Source organism: Macaca nemestrina, chromosome 2 (genome assembly GCF_043159975.1).
Source record: "Macaca nemestrina isolate mMacNem1 chromosome 2, mMacNem.hap1, whole genome shotgun sequence".
Taxonomy (NCBI): Eukaryota; Metazoa; Chordata; class Mammalia; order Primates; family Cercopithecidae; genus Macaca; species Macaca nemestrina.
The window spans coordinates 60,465,738-60,479,576 of record NC_092126.1 but is presented as its reverse complement, the minus strand read 5'-3'; the positions used below and the strand labels follow the sequence as shown (position 1 = coordinate 60,479,576).

At 37.2% G+C, this 13,839-nt stretch overlaps 1 long non-coding RNA gene across 2 annotated transcripts in view; it reads left to right on the top strand.

Annotated features, from left to right (window-relative positions):
• Positions 1-268: 268 nt before the first annotated feature.
• LOC139361756 (uncharacterized) overlaps positions 269-13,839 on the top strand; it is a 30,013-nt gene continuing 16,442 nt past the window's right edge. The window contains exons 1-3 of one of the 2 annotated variants that reach the window (XR_011619356.1): positions 269-354; positions 6,419-6,550; positions 8,930-9,030. This is a non-coding gene — a long non-coding RNA (uncharacterized lncRNA). Of the gene's footprint in view, positions 355-6,418; positions 6,551-8,929; positions 9,031-13,839 lie in introns of those variants that run through there. The other variant, XR_011619357.1, reaches the window with a different exon arrangement.

Here is a 13,839-nt window from a genome sequence, read left to right as displayed (position 1 = left end):
GTATAATTCTCAGGAAAGGTGCTTGAACCAATTATCTGTTTATGGGCCATGTGACTGGGTTCCAACACACACCTGGAGAAAAGAAAAAAAGCAATGCATTATGGGGAACAGACATGGATACTATGCATTTCAATACAGTAATTATTATGTAATAGACTGAGAAATAATCTCTAGCTTATTTCCCAGCCATTTGAATGAGCACTGGAATAATTTTCCTTTTGTGTTTCTTCACTTTAGAGGAAGTGGGTAGATAAAAAGACCAGGTGACAAAATCTTGAACTACATACAGGCATACCTTTGAGATCTTGTGGGTTTGGTTCCAGACCACGGAAATAGAGCAAATATCACAATAAAGTGAGTCACACTATTTTTTTTGTTTCCTAGTGCATATAAAAGGTATATTTACGTTATGCTGTCGTCTATTAAGTGTGCAATAGAATTATGTCTGAAAAACAATGTACACACCTTAGTAAAAAATAGTTTATTGCTAGGAAGTGGCAACAATCATCTGAGCACTCAATAGGGTGTAATGTTTTTGCTGGTGGAGGATCTTGCCTCAGTGTTGATGGCTGCTAACTCTTCAGGGTGGGTATTGCTAAAGGGTGGGGTGGCAGTTGTAGTTTCTTAAAATAAAACAAAAATGAAGTTTGCCACATTGATTGACTCTTCCTTTCTCAAAAGAGTTCTCTTAGCATGCAGTGGTGTTGCATAGCATTTTTACCCACAGCAGAACTTCTTTCAAAAGTGGAGTCAATCCTCTTAAACTCTGCTGCTGTTTTAGCAATTAAGGTTATGTAATATTTGAAATCCTTTGTTGTTATTTTAACAGTGTTCACAGCATCTTCACCAGGAGCAGATTGCATCTCAAGAGACCCCTTTCTTTGCTTATCCACAAGAAGCAACTCCTTAGCTCTTCAAATTTGATTGTGAGACTGCAGCAATTCAGTCACATCTTCAGGCTTCACTTCTAATTCTAGTTCTTTTGCTATTCCCACAACATCTGCAATTACTTCCTCCACTGAAGTCTTTAACCTCTCAAAGTCATCTATGAGGGTTGGAATCAACTTCTTCCACATGCTTGTTGACATTGATATTTTGACCTCCTCCCATGAATCGTGAATATTCTTAATGCATCTCGAATGTGAGTCCTTTTCAGATGGATTTAAATTTGCTTTGCCCAGATCCATCAGAGCAATCACTATTCATGGTATCTTACAAAACGTATTTCTTAAATAATGATTTGAAAGTCAAAATTACTCTTCTACCCATGAGGTGTGGAATGGAGGATGTATTAGCAGGCATGTAAACAACATTAATCTCCTTGTTCATCTCCATCAGAGCTCTTAAGTGACCAAGTGCCTTGTCAAGAAGCAGTAATATTTTGAGAAGCATCCTTTTCTGAGCAGTAAGTCTCAATCTGAGCAGTAAGTCTCAACAGTAGGATTAAAATATTCAGAAACCATGTAAACAGTTGTACTATCATCCAGGCTTTATTGTTCCATTTATAGAGCACAGGCAGAATAGATTTAGCATAATTCTTAAGGCACTAGGATTTTTGGAATGGTAAATGAACATTGGCTTCAACTGAAGTCCCCAGCTGCATTAATTACTAACAATAGAGTCAGCCTGTTGTTTGAAGATCTGAGGCTAGGCATTGACTTCTCTTCTCTAGCTACGAAAATTCTAGATGACATCTTTCAATAGAAAGCTGTTTCATCTACACTGAAAATCTGTTGTTTAGTGTAGCCACCTTCATCAGTTATCTTAGCTAGATCTCCTGGAAAACTTGCTGCAGTTTCTACATCAGCACTTCCTACTTCACTTCCAGCTTTGTACTTTTATGTTATGGAGGTAGCTTCTTTCCTTAACCCTCATGAACTAACTTCTGCTAGCTTCAAACTTTTCTTCTGCAACTTTCTCACCTCTCTCAGCTTCATAACATTGAACAGTTAAGGCCTTGCTCTGAATTAGGCTTTGATTTAAAGGAATTTTGTGGCTGGTTTGACCTTCTATCAAGATCACTAAAAGTTTCTCCTTAACAGCAATAAGGCTGCTTTACTTTTTTTAAAAATCATTTTTATGTTCATTAAAAGTTAGTAGCATTTTAAACTTCTTTCAGGAACGTTTTCTTTGGATTCACAACTTAGCTAACTATTTGGCACAAGAGGTCTAGCTTTTGGCCTATCTTAGCGTTCAACCTGCCTTCCTCACTAAGCTTCATCATTTTAAGCTTTTGGTTTCAAATGAAAGACTTGCCACTGTTTTCAGTTGAACACTTAAAGACCATTGTAGGGTTATTAACTGGCTTAATTTTAACATTGTTGTGTCTTAGGGAATAGCGAGGCCTGAGGAGTGAGAGAGAGACAGGAACTGGGCAGTCAGTGGAGCAGTTAGAGTACACACAACATTTATTGATTGAGTTCACTATCTTATATGGGTTAGTTCATGGTGCTCCATAACAAATGGTAACATCAAAGATTATTGATCACAAATCACCATAACAGATATAATAGTAATGAAAATTTGAAATGTTATGAGAATTACCAAATTGTGACCCAGAGAAATGAGCACATGCTGTTGGAGAAAATGGTGCTGATAATCTTACTTGAGGGAGGGTTGCCACACACCTTCAATTTGTAAGAAAACAAAAACACAAAACAAAACAAAAAAACACTACCTGCAAGGCATAAAATGAGGTATGCCTATAAAGTAAACAAATTTTCATCTGTTTGTTGAGAGCTTTTTGATAAAAGTCTCTCTTGACATTTTTTTCTTCTTGGTAGTACCCATCAGAAACCCAATACTTTGATCAATCAAAAAACTCTCTGGGCAGGTTCTTGCCCCTGGCATGGAGGTGTCTATATATGTATTACCATTCACAATTGATAAGCCATTCACAATTATGACTTTTGTGCTGGTACAAACTTTGGAGAGTGTTTGGGTAAAAAGGAACAACAGTGGTGTGGGGGCTATGAGAGATTATTTATGCAGATTCATCAGCCAGAAAAACTAAGTGGACAGAGTAATCCTAGATAGAATCTGAAGTTGGCACCAAGACAAAGAGGGAAGACTGCAACTATTAAGGATATGGGAAGTTTCATTTGCCTAAAGGATGTAGCTGAAAAATCCTTGATGCAGGTTGCCAAAAATTTCATTCTCAAATTAAAGAAAAAAATTAAAGGTAATTGCTACTCTATGTTGATGGTTCTCAATTGGGGAAAAAGTCTGCAATTTTGCCTTCCAGGGGACATTTGGCAATATTTGAAGATATTTTTAGTCATCTCAACTAAAAGGAAAAGAGCCTTGTTATGAGCAGAGAACAAAAAAAGAAATGGTTTGGGAGAGAGCTAGCCAGTCTTGCTACAACCTCATTGAATATCAGTTTTTCATCTGTAAGATGGATATTATAATACTTTATTTAGCTATTGTAAAGATTAAATAAGGTAACATCTAAAATACTTTTCACAGTGCCTGACACATAGTGATTCCTCAATAAACTGTCACTATTATTATTAGCATTATCGCATAATTTTAAGTAATGATATTACATTATCAAGTCAGGGGAAAATGACTTGAGAATTTTAGGAAGCTCTTAAAAAATAAATTTCTGACAAACTTCAAGCCAACGATGCTAGTAAAAAATTAAATGAGGAAAGATGTACAGAATTCAGTGTGGCAGCAGTAAAATCTCCTGGCTGAATCGTACTTTAGTAGGATATTTACAAAACATGAAAAAACATATTACAAAATAGCTTTAAAAATAAAGAAATATAAAACAGAGAGAACAATCTTGACTAAAGCCTATAACAAGACTGTCCAATAGAAATGCAATGTGAGCCCTACTTCCAATTTTAAATTTTGTAGTAGCCACATTAAGAAAATTAACTTTAATAATATATTTCATTTAAGCCAACATATTAAAAATGTTATCCTTTCCACCTGTAGCCAATATGAAAAATTGTCAGGTAGTTTCTTTATTAAGTCTTTAAAATCAAATGTGTATTTTAGACTCCAACATATTTTAGTTTGGACTAGTCACATTTCAAGTGTCTAGTAGACACGTGTGACTAGTGACTATGATATCAGACAGCAAATGTGTAGAATATAGTTGTAAAAATGTCATGAATGACAAAACTAAGTCTTCAAAGTCAAAGTCAGAGGAAAAACAATAATAAAGAGGATACAAGTCTGTTGATAGAAGAAGATTATTTGACGTTAGTATTTCTTAACTATTTTTAAATTTCCATCCTTTTCCTTTCGCAAACTTATTGCCCAGTAGATGTGGTTAGACCTCATCTTAATTCATAGTATGTGATAAAATGTGGAGAGATCATTCTGAGTGCTAATAATAAATTAAAATATCTCTTACTGGACAAAACATGTTTTAGAGAATTGAGAAATTCTCAAATAGGTGGGAGAAATTGTGAGTGGCAACAGGGGTATGGAAAGACTAATACTGGGAAGAAGCAATTATGTCCTGATTATCGAATGAAGAAAGTTCCATGAACTCCCACACAAGCTTGATATGCTCCTTTGCCATAGTCAAGTTCTGGGTCCTAGATTTCTTATCCATAGAATAAGAAATAGAGGTAGGATCTTATGAATTTCATGGTACCTTTGTGTTCTAACAGTCTATAAATCTGTAAGATTATCCAAAGATGAGTGTTCGAACAATGAGAAAGAGGAGAGATGATCACTGGGTTTAGCAATCGTTTATGGAAAACAAGTAACACCAGCCTAACTTCATTTCTTCTTGTGAGGGAAAGGCTAGGATTATAGCACATCTGGATTTTGGGAAGAAATTTGGAAATTATATTTAATGAGCACCTACTATTCATTTAACATTCATTCAACAGACACTATTGAGCATCTACTATGTTGTATTTCATTTTTCCATAGTTTGTAAAATGTTTTTTGTCTCAATATCTTTAGAGGTACAAGTGATTTTTGGCCACATGGATAAATTGTTTGGTGGTGAAACCTGGGCTTTCAGTCCACCCATCACCTGAATAGTGTACATTGTACCCACTAGATAATTTTTTATCCATCATCTCCCTTCCACCCTCCCCACTTATAAGTCTTCAGTCTGCATTATACTACTCTGTATGCTTTTGTGTACCCCTAGTTTAGCTCTCACTTTTAAGTGAGAACATACAGTGTTTGGTTTCCCATTCTTGAATTACTTCACTTACAATAATGGCCTCCAGTTCCATCCAAGTGTCTGCAGAAGACATTATTTCATTCTTTTTTATGGTTGAGTAGTATTCCATAGTGGAATACTATCACACCATGGAATGTATATCACTTTTTCTTTATCTCCTCATTGGTTGATGAGCACTTAGGTTGATTTTGTATCTTTGCAATTGTGAATTGTGCTGCAATAAACATGCATGTGCAGGCGTCTTTTTAATACAATGACTTCTTTTCTTTTGGAGATCCTGAGAAGTGGGATTTCTGGAATGAGTGGTAGATCTGCTTTAAGAGAAATCTCAATACTGTTTGTCACAGAGGCTGTACCAATTTACATTCCCATCCCCTTTTCACCATATCTGTGACAACACTTTTTTTTTTTTTTTTTGACATTTTAATAGTGCCCATTCTGGCTGGGGTAAGGTGGTACCTCCTTGTGGTTTTAATTTGCACTTACCTAATAATTAGTGATGTTGAGCATTTTTGTGTATGTTTGCTAGCCAATTGTATATTTTCTTTGGAAAAATGTCTGTTCATGTGTTTTGCCCACTTTTTAATGGGATTTTTTTTTTCTTGCTGATTTGAGTTCCTCATAGTTTCTGAATATTAGACCTTTGTTGGATGTACAGTTTGCAAATATTTTCTTCCATTCTGTAGGTTGTTTGTTTATTCTGTTGATTATTTCTGCGCTGTGCAAAAGCTTTTTAGTTTAATTAGGCCCAATTTATTGATTTTGCTTTTGTTACCTTTGATTTTGGGGCCTTAGTCAGAAATTTTTTGCCTAGGCCAATGTCCAGAAGAGTTTTTCCTAGATTTTCTTCTAAAATTTTTATGGTTTTAGGTCTTGGATTCTAGGTATCTTAATTTTAATTTTAGACACCAGGGATTTGATAGTAGATAAGATGCCTCTTAAGAAACCAATTATGCAAATTTGACTATGGAACAGTGTGGAAGATACGAGGGAAGTATGTTTGAGGGGTCACTTAACTCCTTCATAAGACATTACAGGAGATTTTCTCTAGAAAATGGTTTCAAAGCAGACACTTGAAACTATTAGCCAGAAAGGATTTTGAGGTATGAGACCAAGAAGAACATCTCAGGAAGAAGAGATAGTGGGCATGAAGTCGCAAACATCAAAACAGACTTAGTTTATAGAAGAGCAGTGCTTCTCAAATTTTAATGTTCACATTGGTCACCTGGAGATCTTGTTAATCTTTTTTATCCTTAGGATCCTAATGTGTACATATGCACAGAGACAGAAGCAACCCAGCAACCCTCAGCATCACAATGAGATGATTTCCTAGTTTTCTATCTTTCACTTTCTGGAACATGGATTCCTTTTGCAGATGCCGCTCAATAGGTAGGCAACTGTCACATGCTTTCTTTATGCTTATGAGATGGAATAGTAGGTTTTACCACATGGCTTGTTAAGTAGGAAAGCCATGCCATTAGCAAGCACAAGCCTCAGTGGCACAAAGGTCAACCAGTTTTTCCTTCATTGAAGAAAAAGCAAACATGCATGTTCCCTATAAAAACATTGATATTTAACATTTAACTCAACCCTCGTCATTCATTAAGAAAAGGAAATTCAATGAATCAGGCAGATATGACTATAGGAAAAACTGCTTCTGAGGAATCTAGCTGTTTACAGGAGTTCGAGTAAAAGAGAAATCAATTTCTGAAATAAACGTGTTAAATATAGATTGTTACCATCATTATAAATACTGTTTATTTTGTTTTTATTCCTATAGTGATGATCTTTTATATCTTATACAACTATGTTTCTTCAGTCTCTTGGAATACTTATTAAAGAATCTCATTGAGTTTGAACTTTAAACTTCTGGGTCAGAAAGTGAACAGTGATGGTCAAAATCCTAGCTATTTCTGATTTCCAAAAACAAACAGATTTTTAGGAGACACATTTTGTAGGTCATAATTTGTGGGAAATGTAGTAGGCACAGTAAATTGGCAGCAGAGAGAAGGCAAAAAGTAATAGAAAACAGACAAGAACTAGAAAAGCATAGCCATCTGGGATCATTTAGTGAAGGGGCAGACAGTTCTACACACCTCAGCAGTCCCTGGGGAATCCCTAGGTCAAAGGGCATAATCTGTTTTATAAAGCATCCCATCCATAGAAGTTTTAAAAGATGCCATTAAATAGTGTTTGTGCCTAAAAGAGAAAAGATGCCTTTTGGGGAGTGAATAGAGGATTGATTGGGAGCAGAGAGATGTTTAGGGATTTAAAAACCCAGAGATTTTGAGAGGGAAAGAGGAAAAAGAAATGGATGACAGATTGCATTCTTTAATGTTATACAGCTTTAGGTGCTTTGTTTTAAATGGTTACAAAGAAAATGGAAAAAAAAAAAAAAAAAAAAAACTCAAGCATGCACTGAAAAGTGGCAAAGCTAAAGTATAACTCTTTCTGCCTGACTGTAGATCTAGGAAATGTGAGCATGGTAGGTTTTATACTGTCTTTACTAGGTTTCCCCTTGGAATTATGGGCAGCTTCATTGCTTCCTCTTCCAGCCAAGTCTCCATCCTGCTGAGCCAAATAAACACCACTGAGGTGATTTCCCCAACCCCCTTACCCAAGGCAATCAGGTGCAAGAGGGTGTGAGCTTAGAAAATGAAGGTGACAGTTGAAGGCTTAAGGACCTTGTCAAGACAACAGCAATGATGCCAGCCTACCAAAATGCAGATGAAAGACTTAATACAGAAATAGAAGGACTCCCCCAACAGACACTTAATGAAGTGACAGTTAGTGTATGGGACCATGCCAATAGTCCCATCTACAATGTGAACTCAAGTACTATTTTTAAATGATGCTTATTGGTTCATCCATTATTTTCATGGTTTTGTGCATGTCATGTCTTCCTTGCTGGCCCTGCAAATAGTCTAAAGGACATAATTAAAACCATTATAATCATTGCAGTTAATTATTCTATTTTTACTAGCAGAAACACATCAGACTTACTAGAGTTCTTAGTTGCCCTAAAAATTACACATGGTACATTTTGTTTAATTGTGGTTCAGAAACTCAAAAACCATGGGTCAAAATGGGAAGGGATCTTATGACTATGAGAACAGGATGTGGGCAGCAGAGCGTGAAGGTTATGGTTGAATATTTAATGTATTATGTACCCAATATTCCTGCTTTCTTTCTGTTTAATTTGCAGAGACAATAGTCATAAATCAAAGTGAGCCAGAATAGTTTGTGATTCACTTATGCTACAATTAGAACATTTTAGTGAATTTTGGTACTTATTGCTAGAGCAAAAAGAGCAAAATCCTCCCTCTCTCCCTTCCTTTCTTCGTTCCATCCTTATTCTCCTCCTCTCTCATTCTCTCTAAAAAAGAAGTTTTTTTTTTAGCTTGTGCTAAGTAACACGTGCAGTCTGGAAGCAAAAACCTAAGTCTCAGATTCAAGTCCCTAGTATGACATGACCAGACTTGAGCTTCATTGGTGCTAACTATATAGAGGATTAAGCCAAAAGCTAAGCTGGGCTAAGTGCAGATCTTAAAGCTATGCTAAAGAGTGTGAACTTTCTCATAGAATGTGCAATAGGGAATCATTCAAGATTTTATATGCAATACAAGTTATTTCATTATATTTTATGACTTTCTTTCTTGGAAGAAACCTAGTATCATACAATTGATGCTGTTTCAGTTTGTGCTCTGTTATATTTGCTAACCAGAAGTGCTACACATAGCATAATAAAGCATTCTTTTCTGCCTCCAGGTTTCCATGGTATTCCCACATCCCACATCCTGAAACTCTCCATGGAATTGTCAACAGTGCCAGAGTTAGAAAAGTCTACAGCAAGTGGACTTTTGTTATCAATGATTCACTAGTAAATTGTCATAAGTTACTTTCCCAGTGTTGGAAGGAATTATTTCTCAGGGCACCATTAAAATTAATGGTTGGATACAACGATTGGGTTACAGAGAAGCAGCAGTTTGGTGGGGAAGGCAAGGGCTTTGGGTCAGCTCGGCCAAGTTCTGAATTTTCTATGTGTCTCTAAGTGAGTTTATGTTACCTGAGTTTCAATTTTTTTTAAAAAAATATAAAGTTGAGGTTACCGTCTCATTTTGAGGATTAAAAAAAATCGTTTATGTGAAGCACCTAGCATGTAATACTCATAATGATCGGTGATAATGAAAATGATAGTGAAGTAATGATGATTTTAATGGTAATAATGATGATAATGAGGATTGTGGTGTACTTTTGGGGGGTCAGTATGGTATCAGTGGTTAAGATAATAGAACCAGACTATTAGGTTCACATCTTATCCCTGGCACTCACTAGCTATATGGTCTTGGGCAAGGGTACTAGTTATCTTTTGCTTCATTACAAATTACTCCAAAACTAAGTGGCTTAAAACAACTTATATTTATTATCTAAGGCATGACTTAGCTGTGTCCTCCACTTCTCATTCTCTCAAAGGGATGCAGTTAAGGAGTTGGCCCAAGGTTTGTGGTCCCATCTGAAGGTTAGACTGGGGAGGGATCCACATCCAAGCTCACTCATATGGTTGCTGGCAAGATTCTGTTCCTTTAGGCCTGTTGGACTGAATGTCTAAATTCTTTGCAGGCTGTGGGCTGGAGGCTGCCCTCAGTTCTTTGCCCCATGGGTGTTTTTGACATAGTAGCTTGCTTCATGTAAACCAGCAGAAAAAACAGTCTGTTAGTAAGACAGATGTCACAGTGTTTTGTAACCTAATCATGGCAATGATATCTCATCGCTTTTGCTGTATTCTCTTTGCTTGATGTAGGTCACTAGGTCCAGCCCACAGTCAAAAGGAGGGAATTACACAAGGTGTGAATACTAGAAAAGGAGGGGGATGCTTGGGAGCCATCTTGGAAGTCTGCCTCCTTAGTCCAAGTTACTTAACCTCTCTCTACCTCAGTTATTTCACCCACCAAATAGAATTAATGATAGTACCTATTTGCAAGAGCTATTGTAAAGATTAAACAAGTTAATATTTATAAAGTGTTTATGCCTGCCACATAGCAAGCATTCAAGGATTGTTTAACATTATTTTACCTCCGTTTATAGCTCTTTGCCCTGCTATCAAAGTATTGGCCTGATGTACTTAATAGCACCTGTCACTTCAGGTCGAAAATTGGTTGTTGCGTCACCAGTTAATACATAAATATGGCAACAAATTTCAGGGCAAGATAGTGCTATGGACCTTTGAAGGAACATTGTAGAATGAGACTTGAGTCCAAGTTCTATTGTTCTCTTAACAAGATGTGTTGTGGGGGCAAGTCACTTCACACCTCTGGGTGGCTATATCTTTATCTGTGAAATGAGGACTTCAGACCCTATTGGGATGATATTAATGATATTTAGCAACTGCCTGGGGTCAGGCACTGACCAGTCAGCACAAAGGCTGCTGTGAGCAGTGGCATGGCCGTGCTGCTCTGGGCTGGCTGCATGTCAGCCTCAAAAAGTTATCTTCACAGTTCCTCTACCCTCAAACATCTAAGATCCCATGACATATTCCAAATCACTTAATGATTTCATAATCCACAAAACCCTTTTTATTCCCCTTACTTTCATAACTTCTTACCAAGGTGGTTTATAAGCCAGCATGCTAAAACAATCTCAATAAAAAGCCATTTAATATTATATGATTATCCTAGTCTGTGGTTTTAAACGGTGTGAGCAAATGTATCTAAATATAATCATGGTATTTGGTTCAGGAGCTAATCCCATTAAGTGTGTTTTTGAAACTCAACAAATGTTATTTCAGACACTCATTACCAGAATGAAAATTTTAACCTGAGTTTGTCTCTGGCAGATCTTCTGGATCCTCCTCAGGAGCTCACATATGCCTTCAAACACAAATGTCACCCAGTAAAGTGACAATGTCCTTGCTCTGTGTCTGTTGCTTGCAAGACTCCCTGTGCGACTTGTCTCTTTCCTAATGCTTGCTAAGTACCTGATACTTTCCTATGCAGGAAGCTTATATGAACTAATTAACATTTAATGAGAGGAAACCAACTGATTAGAATGCTTTCCGTGGTACTTTAGCTAATAAATGTTGTATATACTTTTGACTGCATCTCGTCAGCATGTGGCTTCGCCTCTCGACTGCACCCCCCCTTTTTTTTTTTCACAGCTCTGCCCTGCTCTAGGGCTTGCTACAGTAACCTGACTGAACAGTTTGCCTTAGTTAATTTGAGAAAAGTTTTGGACCAAATTTATTGAAGTAAATATTTGGATTAAACTTTGCTTAGAGCAGTAAGTGAATGGAGCTTCTGAATCCAAATCAAGACCAAATCATTCCCACCTTGCCTGATGGAGAACAGTGAATTTGGTGAAAAGCAAAACCTGCCCGGCAGAGTCCCAGGCAGCTGAAAATGATTTTGCCTGTGTTTACAAAGGTAGTTAGGGCTGTGCTAGTGCAGTGCTGGAGGCTCAAACAGAGGGGCAGGAAGGTGTAACTTCAGAGGCTCAAACGTTTCCCGAGGATTAGCTGGATCTAGCCATTCCATACCTGCCAGTGTCTTCTGATTTATGGAAAGTGCCCTAAGATGAGCTGGGTCAAGGTCTTTTACATCAAACTTCTTGGTCAGGTATTAACAGTAAAAAACCATTGAGCTGCACTTCCCCATTTATTTATAGATTGGCTACATGTAGTTCAATTGTTAATGTCTCAAAGCATAACATACACTTGAAATGAAGTCCAGCATTGATGGCAATGGATAAGTTCACATTTTGAAAAATCATGATGATTTTTGTCATATTTGAGTAAATCCTCATGGTTTTAACCTCATGATATGGCTGGGATCAAAACATAAGTAGGACGAGGGTCGACTCTTTTGAGCTGAACAATTTTCTTGTTGTTCACCAGTGCTTGCCTAATTAATATTATCTTTAGCATTCAGATATTTTGCAGGAATATTTTAAGCAACAGAACCATTTTCTTTTAATTTCAAATATTGGTTTTGTTAAAACCAGATAACATAATATGTAAATCCACACAAACAGGGCCATGCAAACTGAAATGAGTTGTGAAACAACAAAGTGAAAATGAATGAGCTCTGAGCCCTGCTGGGCAGTGGAACGTCCTCCTTCTTCAAGACATGTCCTGTGTGTGTTTGTCATGTGTGAAAGAGAGGGAAGGGAGAGCACCAGCATTAGCCTAGTTATTAGATGTTAGAAAAGCTTAATTTCTGTTTTATTTTAAAATAAAGTTATTACAATAAGAGAAATTCTAATGTTTTCTTACCACTCAGCTGTGGATGGTCTAGAACACCCCCCTTAAGGACTATGGGTCTAGATCTTATGTCTGAAGACACAGTCTGGCCAGATCTACTTAAACTAGAATAAGCCTCTAATGGTCTATTTTATTTCTCTCAGTTCCCACCTCCTTGACCAAGCTGCAGAGAACTGTTCTGACACTTGACTCAGTGACAAGCTTGGGATTTTCTTGCCATGTGCACCATAAGGCATAGCTGTCATCTCCATTCAACTGTTCAGTTTTGTTCTGATCTCCCTAGTCTCCCATGAAGTGAATTAAATGGTCAGGATGGCTCAGTGCATAGTGGGACCTCCCTGAACAGGTACTCTCTTCTGTAGGGTAATCTGAGAGCTTCCAAGAAGCTTCTTCAACTTCCATAAATCTAAGCTTCTTGCTATTAGATGTTTGTTCTTTTTCTGTCATCAGGATGGAGCATGATGTAGATAGGGTGTGGGGTTGGCCATTAGACAAATGTGAGTTCAAGTCCTGGCTTTGGGACATCCTGTGTGATCTGGAACAAATTCTCTCACCTCTCTCTGTGCTTAAAGGTCTCCATCTTTTAATGAATATAATAATACATATTTTATTAGATTGTTGTGAGAATTATGGAAAATACAGATAAAGCATCTAGCCCAATATCTGAAGGTAGGTATTCATTACATGCTAACTATTGGTACTCATTGTTATAGTTGTTGTAATTATGCAAATTTTTTTCTTGGAAAGATAATGTTTTCATAGACATTATTATTATTATTATTATTATTATTAATACCAGAAATGAGTTTATTAGAAATTAGTTGCATCCCAAGCCTGAAATAGATTATGGATCATGTACAGGGAGATTGGTGGGGAAGGACTGGCTATGGGGTGGGCCCCAGGGACTCAATGGTACTCAATTACTGAAATGCATTGAGCCAAGGGTATGAACACAATGAGGCAGAAAGCCAAGGTCTATCTGGATTATGTCATAGTCAAAACCCAGAAGTCCAGGTTGGCTGTGAGAAAAAATAAGCTTCATAAATGTTCTGCTCCTGTGGGGCTTAGTGCTTGTTGGGAGCTATGTTTTAAAGGAGGTGTAATAAGGTCAAAGGCTAGAGAGCAGAGCATCTCCCTTTGGAGTTCACTTTCTTATCAGTAGTGTGTAAGAGTTAAGTAAAGCTAGGTATTATAACAAAACAACTCCCAATCTTAATGGCTTCACACAAAAGGTTTGCTTTTTAGCTCCTTCACAGTTTAGTGTGGGTTGGTGGGCAAGCAGCATTCCACATACATGTGCAGGGGCCCAGGCTCCTCCAATTTTGTGGCTCTACCTTCCTCTGGGTCCTCTCAATTCAGTTGCAAATAGGGAAAAAGCAAGGGTCATGTCTGGGAAATGTTCATGGGCAAGGTTTGGAAGGGA